The sequence below is a fragment of the Magnolia sinica genome, chromosome 14 (assembly GCF_029962835.1).
Source record: "Magnolia sinica isolate HGM2019 chromosome 14, MsV1, whole genome shotgun sequence".
In the NCBI taxonomy this organism is placed as follows: Eukaryota; Viridiplantae; Streptophyta; class Magnoliopsida; order Magnoliales; family Magnoliaceae; genus Magnolia; species Magnolia sinica.
The window spans coordinates 59,929,553-59,939,067 of record NC_080586.1 but is presented as its reverse complement, the minus strand read 5'-3'; the positions used below and the strand labels follow the sequence as shown (position 1 = coordinate 59,939,067).

Below are 9,515 nucleotides of genomic sequence, written 5' to 3'. Positions count from 1 at the left end.
GGATTCCATCATCTAACCATGCCCAGGAGACAAAGTAAACAATAGGATTAAACTAATTACCAACCAATCAACAATGTGTGAAGATCAGGAAGGGTACTGTCATCCTACCATGCCCAGGAGACGATGGTGAACAACAGGGCCTCCTGACGCCATAAACATTAAAAGAGAAAGAGAAATATTCAAAGCCACTGCAAATCCATTGTAATTTCAGTCACAACAGACCATTAAATACTGAGAAAATATTCCTTGAATTATCAACTTAAAAATCAAATTAAGTTCAGAAATTTTTAATTAAATGCATAGAATAAACTCTCCCATCTCGCTACAGGCTTCACCTCTTAGCCCTAGCTAAGAGGTTTAGCCACTCATGATTGGCCTAAACCCAAAACAAATAGAAAGAAAAAGAAAACGAAAAAAAGAAGAAGAAGAAGAGGAAGAAGAAGAACCAAGACCGAGCACCTGTGCTCTTTCTCTCCAGCCGTGGATAGCAGAAAGCTCCCCCCCTGCCTTCACGTTCAACCCTTTTCCCAACCATGCATAGCAGCAACTCCTTTTCTCTCCCAGCCGTTCACAGTAGCAGCCGTAGCTCCCAAAACGAAGCTGATTCTCGCGCCTTTCTTCCTTCGTTGATGCCCCATACTCTTTCTCCTTTTCTTTTTTTTATAGTACTCTCGTCGGAGCCCACTTTCCGTCCTCCATGCGGAAGCCTTACGCACCAGAGGCTGTGTTGGAGTCGGAATAAAACAGGTTTCACAGCGACAGGCGGAGGACCCGTGATCAACCCGCGTTTGGCTTGAGATTTTGGACGACTGATTGTCCAAAATCAAAATCGGCCTTCTTGGTGGTGGTCACGACTTCCTGTTGATGAGAATGAACGGTTTGGATTGCTGATCCGATCACTGTCTTGATCAGGGAACGGCCCGGAAGTCCCGGCTGCGCGCAACAGGGCTCGCGCTGGGATGTTGGTGGAGGCCATGAATGATGCTGGAGAGGAAATCCACTCCGTCAGTTGGATTCGTCTCGGAATTCTGGTTGAAGATGGACAGTTTTGGTTGTCCGTTGATGCGGTCCACTGAATTTTTGAATTTCACCGCCCGTTCTGCGTTAAACGGCTAGGAAAGTGCGATAGGTTGCATGGTGGAGAAGAAACACCTAGGCGAGGGTCTTGGCCATCCTACGGATCCAATGGACGGTTTGGATCATCAAACTGGGGGTTGAGTGGGGCCCACAACGATCCGCAAAACGGACATCGTCCGTTCGTTACGCGGTGCGAAACGGCTGCTGCCGTGTTTGGGAAGGAGACGCGGGTCAGCGCTGCTGACCCGCGTCTGTTGGCTCGGTGCGGCTCGGGTCTACATGTTCTGTGCACACACACATCACATACGGGCCCCACTGTGATGTGTTTTAACAATCTGATCCATCCATTCACTTTCCCATCTTATTTAAACCATCAAGACCAAATTTGGATAGTTTCAGATATCAGGTGGGCCCAGAATCAACGGTTTTATGGGCTGATCTGTCAGTTGGGGCACTTCCATAGTGATCCGAGGGCTGAAATTTGACGTGTACGGTTACTTTATAGTCCTCAGGCCACATATGGAGTTTCGAACTGATCGGATGGTGAGAACCCTATGATCTTGTATTCTGGACACTTTTCAGGCCACTTGAGCTTCAATTCCTCGATTTTCTTGGATCCCTGGCGTGCAAATCTATCGATCTTGGTCTCCTAAGGTCCGTCCCATGCTTTGGTGTCATCAGATCGGTAAATCCATGCTTTTTAGTATCCTTTTCCCAGTCCAAGCTCATGAAGACGCCCTGCATCACAAATACAATTAAATTAGGCTATTAAACGGTGTCATGCTTATAAATCCATGCAATAAATGGGTCTGATATGCAATATTTGACCCTCAACACAACCCCCAACCAGCATTTTGCTAGTCCCGAGCAAGGTATGCGAAAAATAAGTTGAGAATTACAGGAGAATTTCTATGAACTCGAGTGATTTTGGAAAACAATCTAGATATTCAGAATTCAACAATTCATGAATGTTGGACCTTACTCTCTCCTAGACTCAAACACACGGTAAACTTCATTCAAAGTATTAGTCCCTTAATTAGAAATAATCCTAAACATTGAGTTCCACAGATGTGAAGTGTAATCCCAACTTTCAACATTAATATTCAATTCTTTATTCAGGATATCGTTGGTAATCAACAAGAGAATTCATAATAACCAAAGCTTGCCTCAAAGATCATCTTTTCATTCCTTCAGTTTTTTTTTTTTTTTACTGAGAACCACGAAGGGGAATGAAGTCCACACTTATAGGGAGCAAACCTATAGTGAAGATTCTTTGCCTAACCTTTTTCAACGGTATCTCTTCCTTTTAATTGATCTTGACGGGCAATTGTTCAAGTTGGTTCCTTCTATGCTTACTGATCCCCAAATTAACCCTTCAGTTTTAAACTGAAATCTTGATGTGTAAGCGAGATGTGACATGTGAAATCATGACTCAATCAATGTTTACAACTTCTAATCATGGATTAATAATTAAACTTAACTGTGAAATCTAACGAGCAACTGAATCCAAGAGCAGTAAATCACCAACATTCCATATCCCGTGATTCTAAATCAAAGATGGTTGTCAAATCACTTTGAATTCACCAGAAAGTCCATAAAAAATTTAAAAATTTTCACAATTTTTTTTTTTGCTCAAGAAAATACTGATTAGGTAACCTAATCTCCCACCCCTAACCTAAAAGCTACATTGTTCTCAATGTAAAAGATATGAGTATGGAATGCGCATAGAACAACAAAAGTAAAGAAAAAGTGAAGGGAAGATAGTACCTGGATGATGAATCATGAGAGACTTTCAAAGAGATCGCAGCATGGAATCCAGTCAGCACGAGAGAAAATAACACAAAACTAACAAAAATAAAATCCTATCTATACCACTTTCGCAGGTGCTCTCGATTGCATTTAGCGCATGCAACAAGCCTTTAAACCCCTAGGTTACCCCTAGTGGACGAGTTGTAGTCTCGTGGGGGTTTGCAGGAATGTTACCCACAAACATTGAACTAGCTAGGAAAATGAAATAAGTTGAAGAGCTGGGTTGCCTCCCAGGAGCGCTAAGTTTAACGTCTTCAGCCAGACCAAAGCAACTACCATAATCCTATGAAAGCGATAAACCTACCTATACCTCCATCAGACTAGGAGATCAGTCCTGGTAAACAGGATCAGTCAGAGGCATGGACATGTCCTCTGAATCAAATTTCTCGACAAATGGCTTTAAACGATGTCCATTTACTTTAAACTCCTTGCCATTGTCGGGATCTCTTATCTCGACGGCCCCATGAGGATAAGCAGTAACAACAATGTAAGGGCCGGTCCAACGAGATCGAAGCTTACCCGGAAAAAGATGTAATCGAGAATTATACAAAAGGACTTTCTGGCCTGGTGTGAATGATTTTCGTAGAATATGTTGATCATGAAACGCCTTCATCCTGTCCTTGTAAATTCTCGAATTCTCGTATGCGTCGTTCCGGATTTCTTCAAGTTCATTCAACTGAAGTTTGCGTAGCGAGCCAGCGTTGTTCAAATTGAAATTTAGATTTTTGATCGCCCAATAGGCTCTATGTTCCAACTCTACAGGCAAGTGGCAGGCCTTCCCATAGACGAGTCTAAAGGGAGACATTCCAATAGGGGTTTTAAAAGCAGTACGGTAAGCCCATAAGGCATCGGTCAATCGAATTGACCAATCCTTACGGTCAGGGTTAACCGTTTTCTCCAAGATGTGTTTGATCTCCCTATTGGAAATCTCAGCTTGTCCACTTGTCTGTGGATGGTATGGGGTGCTCACCTTATGAGAGATACCATATTTCTTCATTAAGCTCTCGAATGGTCTATTACAAAAGTGTGAGCCCCCATCACTAATGATGGCTCGAGGTGTTCCAAATCGGGAAAGGATATTCTCTTTTAGGAATTTAATGACCGTGCGATGGTCATTATTCCGACACGGAATCGCTTCGACCCATTTAGTGACATAGTCTACGGCAAGCAAAATATATAAATTTCCAAACGATTGGGGGAATGGTCCCATGAAGTCGATGCCCCAACAATCAAATGCTTCGATGATAAGGATTGGATTCAAAGGCATCATATTTCGACGGGACAATGCTCCCAATTTCTGACAACGCTCACAAGCTTTGCAAAACTCATGAGTGTCTTTAAACATAGTGGGCCAGTAAAAGCCACACTGCAGAATCTTGGCCGTGGTCTTTTTGGCAGAAAAGTGACCACCACAGGCCTCTGAGTGACAGAAGGAGATGACGCTCTGATGCTCATCGTCTGGTACACATCTCCTTAGAATTTGGTCTGGGCAATATTTAAATAAATAAGGATCATCCCAGAAAAAGTTGCGCACCTCGGTGAAAAATTTCTTCTTATCTTGCGCAGTCCACTGTGTTGGTATGGCACCTGTAGCAAGATAATTAGCAATATCAGCGAACCAAGGTAAATGGGAGACTCTGAACAGTTGTTCATCAGGGAACATATCATTGATATGGGTCGCCTCAAGGGAATCAGAGGTATTAAGGCGAGAAAGGTGATCGGCAACTACGTTCTCTACTCCCTTTTTATCTTTAATTTCCAAATCGAATTCTTGGAGTAGGAGGATCCATCGGATTAGGCGGGGCTTAGAATCATTCTTAGAAAGAAGATACTTAAGTGCCGCATGATCTGTGTAGATAATGATCTTGGATCCGATCAAGTAGGACCTAAATTTGTCCAAGGCGAACACTACAGCTAAGAGTTCCTTTTCTGTAGTCGAGTAGTTTACCTGGGCAGAATTTAAAGTTCTACTTGCGTAGTGAATGACGTAGGGCCTCTTATCTTTTCTCTGGCCTAGAACCGCCCCAAGAGCATAATCAGAAGCGTCGCACATAAGCTCAAAAGGAAGGCTCCAGTCAGGTGGTTGCATGATAGGTGCAGTGGTTAACGTGCCCTTAAGCTTGGTGAAAGCTTCCTGGCATTGCTCAGTCCACTCGTACGGAGCATCCTTTTGAAGAAGATTACATAAAGGACGAGAGAGAAGACTAAAGTCCTTTATGAATCGCCTGTAAAATCCTGCGTGTCCTAAGAAGGATCGCACGTCTCTGATGTTCTTGGGTGGAGGTAGGTTAGAGATAAGATCGATTTTTGCCTTATCTACCTCGATTCCTTTGGACGAGATGATATGCCCAAGGACAATTCCCTTCTGAACCATGAAATGGCACTTCTCCCAATTAAGTACCAAATTCTTTTCTTCACATCTTTTCAGCACACATTTAAGACTTTTCAAGCACTTGCTGAAAGATGGACCGTAAACAGAGAAGTCGTCCATGAAGACCTCTAGATATTGCCCCACCATGTCAGAAAAAATACTAAGCATACATCGCTGAAAAGTGGCAGGGGCATTACATAGTTCGAATGACATCCTTCGATAGGCAAAGGTGTCGTAGGGACATGTAAATGTGGTCTTTTCCTGGTCTTCAGGGGCTATCTCTATCTGGTTGTAGCCCGAATACCCGTCAAGGAAACTATAATAGGAATGACCAGCTAACCTTTCCAGGATCTGATCAATGAATGGTAAGGGAAAGTGGTCTTTCCTCGTGACGGTATTCAACTTCCTGTAGTCAATGCACATTCTCCAACCAGTAGTGACTCTAGTTGGCATGAGTTCATTGTTAGCATTGGCTACGATGGTGATTCCGGACTTCTTAGGGACCACTTGAGTTGGACTCACCCATTGACTATCAGATATAGGGTATATAATACCCACATCCAATAGTTTAAGAACCTCGGCCTTAACCACTTCCTTCATATTTGGATTTAGTCTACGTTGTGGTTGCCGAGCGGTTTTTGCATTATCCTCAAGATATATGTGGTGAGTACAAATCGAGGGATCGATTCCTTTGAGGTCCGCTATCGTCCATCCCAGGGCTCCTTTATGCTCAATGAGAGTAGATATAAGCATACTCTCCTGTTCTTTCTCTAGGTGGGCAGAGATCACCACCGGGTATGTCTCATCTTGACCTAAATAGGCATATTTCAGATCAGAGGGCAAAGGTTTTAGGTCAAGCTTCGGCGGCTTGAGGTTAGACGGTAGAGGCACTTCATCGGTTTGTGGTAATTCTTCAAATTGTGGCCTCCACCGGTTAACTTCAAGTACCGGTGCAGTATCAAGCAAGGCGCACGTCTCCCTAATCATGTCATCATTAAAATCATGGGAGTGGGCCAGGCATGTCTCTAGATAGTCGGAGGATAATGTTAGAGGTGTCGTATCTTCCACGAAAGAGTCAATCATGTTAATGTCGTGGAAATCGTCATCATCCTCTGCGTTGCTGCCGTTATTGAAAAAAATATTTGACTCCAATGTCAAATTTCCAAAAGACAGAGTCATGATACCATTCCTGCAATTGATAATTGCATTTGACGTGGCAAGGAATGGGCGACCAAGAATGACGGGAATCTGAGTGCTCATATTATTGATGGATTCGGTGTCCAGGATGATAAAATCTACAGGGTAGTAAAATCTATCGACCTGGACTAACACATCTTCAATTATCCCTCTTGGTACACGAACAGAGCGATCAGCAAGTTGTAGTGTGGTTAGGGTGGGTTTTAATTCACCCAAACCTAACTGTTTGTATACCGAGTAGGGGATCAGATTGACGCTCGCTCCTAAGTCAAGAAGTGCGTGATCAATTCGATGGTTCCCGATTACACATGATATGGTTGGGCTACCGGGATCCTTGAATTTCTGCGGCACGTCTTGCTTCAGGATGGCACTCACTTTCTCAGTCAAGAAGATTTTCTTTTGAATAATTTTCCGTCTTTTGGTCGTGCATAAGTCTTTCAGAAATTTGGCATATGAAGGTATCTGTTTAACGACATCAAGTAGAGGAATGTTGACTTTCACCTGTTTCAACACCTCTAGGATATCCTGAGAGTTAGAGAGAGATTTTGGTGAAACCAACCGTTGGGGGAATGGAGCAACTGGCTTCTCTAGAAGTTCCGGTTCTAATTTTTGTGGGGCATCATTGGATCCATCATTGTTGTCCTCTTCTGGTTCTTGAGGCTTTTCGGGCCTAACTGGAAGAGTTTTATCAATGGTCTTCCCACTCCTAAGAGTGGTGATGGATTTAGCATGCCCCATTTGATTTGAAGAGCTGGGATCATTACTCTCATACTGCGGTTTAGGATTGGGGAGAGGTTGTGCAGGAAGCATCCCCTTTTCTATAACCGTCATACGAGAGTCTATCTTTTGCATAAAATCTGTAATTCCCCGCATTGCCTGAGCCAGCTCTTGTATGGGATTTTGAACCGGTTCCTCTTGAGGTTTTACTTGATTTGGGATTTGATTGAAGAAACCTGGAGGAGTCACCGTTTGTCCATTCCTCCAACTAAAGTTTGGATGATTTTTCCAGCCAGGATTGTATGTGTTGGAGTTAGGTCCAGTAAAAGGTCTTTGATAATTATTTACGGCATTGGCTTGTTCATTCAACACTCCTCGAAAGGCAGGTATTGTAGGACAGTTTTCAGTTGTGTGAATGTTGCAATCACAGATGCCGCAAACAATTTCATTGACCTTATCCTTCTTTCCTTCCATGGCCTCAACTTTCCTTATGAGTGTAGTCACTTTACACTTGAGATCATCCTCTTCTTTCAAGAGATATAATCCACCTTTCTCCTTTAATTGAGTCGGCCTAGACGTGGTGTTCGCTATTGGGTAATAGTCCCATGATTGTGTTTTTTCAGCGAGACTATCGAGGTAATCCCATACCTCGTCAACATCTTTGTTGATGAACTCTCCATTACACATTGTCTCGACCATTTGGCGCATGGAAGATGTCAGTCCATCGTAGAAAAAATTTGTAATGCGCCACGTTTCAAATCCGTGTTGTGGGCATGAACTGACCAAATCTTTGAACCTTTCCCAACATTGGAAGAATGTTTCATCTTCCTTTTGGGCAAAGTTCATGATCGCTTTTCTGAGGGTAATCGTCTTATGATGTGGGAAGAATTTTTTTATGAATTCCCTCTGCATGTCGTTCCATGTGCCAATAGATCTAGGACGCAGTGAATGTAACCACGTCTTAGCTTTCTCTTTTAAGGAAAAGGGAAAGAGTTTCAGCCTAATCGTATCCTCAGATACATTAGGAAAACATAATGTAGCTATAATTTCATCGAACTCTTTCAAATGTAAATATGGACTTTCAGATTCAAGTCAATGGAATTTGGGAAGGAGTTGGATAACTCCTGGCTTGATGTCCATTTGTCCTGTGTTTTCAGGAAAAATCATACATGAGGGCATACTCACTCCCGCCGGTTGTAGATAATCCCGTAAAGTACGAGGCGGGGGTGCCTGTTGCACCTCATTTTCATCTTGGGTATCCTCCACCCTGGGTGGGGGTAAAGGAGGTTGGTCTTCAGCCATAACCTCAGTTAACTCAGGGGATTTCGAGCGGTGTCTAATCCTGCGATGGATAGTCAACCCCTCAACCACTCCTCCTTCAGTTAAGAGACGTCGAGTGCCGTCACGGGCCCACTTGGGCATGAAACACTCGCAGCCCTCAATTCAAAGCCTAATCCTAAAGAAGGAAAAAGAAAATCTAAGAAGAAAGAGAGGGAGAGTTGGAAAGGAATTACCAAATTGAAGCTCCTAAGTTAAGGACCTGCAAAATAAAACAAAAATAAGTTAGATTCTAAAAAAAAAGGAAAACGATACTTTAAAAGAAAAATAACAGTAAATTAATTTCTAAAAGAAGGTATTCTGTAAAGAAAAGTGGAAATTTCTAAAGTAAACTAGGAAAATCCTATACTAGGAAGTAAATTACTAAAAGAGAATTGAAAATTAGAGAGTAGGGAAGGAGTGCACCAAAATAGAGATTTCTATCTTAAAGGTCTACAAAATAAGAAGGTTAGTTCCTAAACAAATATTCTAAAAATAAATTAAGAAACAAAATTAGATTCTAAAAGTGTTAGAATTAGAAAGTTACTAAAATAAAACAAAAATAGAAAGTTAATTTCTAAGAAGGGAAAGAAATAACCCTAATTCTAAAAATATGAAAAAGTAGAGAGATTAGGAAGGAATTACCAATTTAGAAACTTATGTCCTGATCCTATAAAACAGGAAACAAGTTAGTTTTGAACTCAAATAAATAAATAAATAAATAAAAACTAAGGTTAGTAAAATCCTAATCTTAAACTAATCCTAAAACCAATTAATTTCAGAAAATCGTAACTATCAGTCCCCGGCAACGGCGCCAAAAACTTGTTTACACCCCAAGTGCAGGGTTGTGATGTAGTAATAAACTCGGTAAGACCGAGGTCGAATCCACAGGGACTGATACCTGTACGTTATCTGAAACCAAGTAGAACTAGAACTTAGACTAAGATGTGATTTAAACCAAAGAGAATTTGAAGAATAATTGTGGAATAGTTATCTAAAACTTTAAGGAATTCAGAGGAAGGAAACT

General features: G+C 42.0%; 1 non-coding gene across 1 annotated transcript; it reads left to right on the top strand.

Annotated features, from left to right (window-relative positions):
- The first annotated feature begins 7,928 nt into the window (after positions 1 to 7,928).
- Positions 7,929 to 8,035, top strand: LOC131226555 (small nucleolar RNA R71). Its single transcript, XR_009161929.1, has one exon. It is a non-coding gene; the product is annotated as a small nucleolar RNA R71 (small nucleolar RNA).
- Positions 8,036 to 9,515: the final 1,480 nt, after the last annotated feature.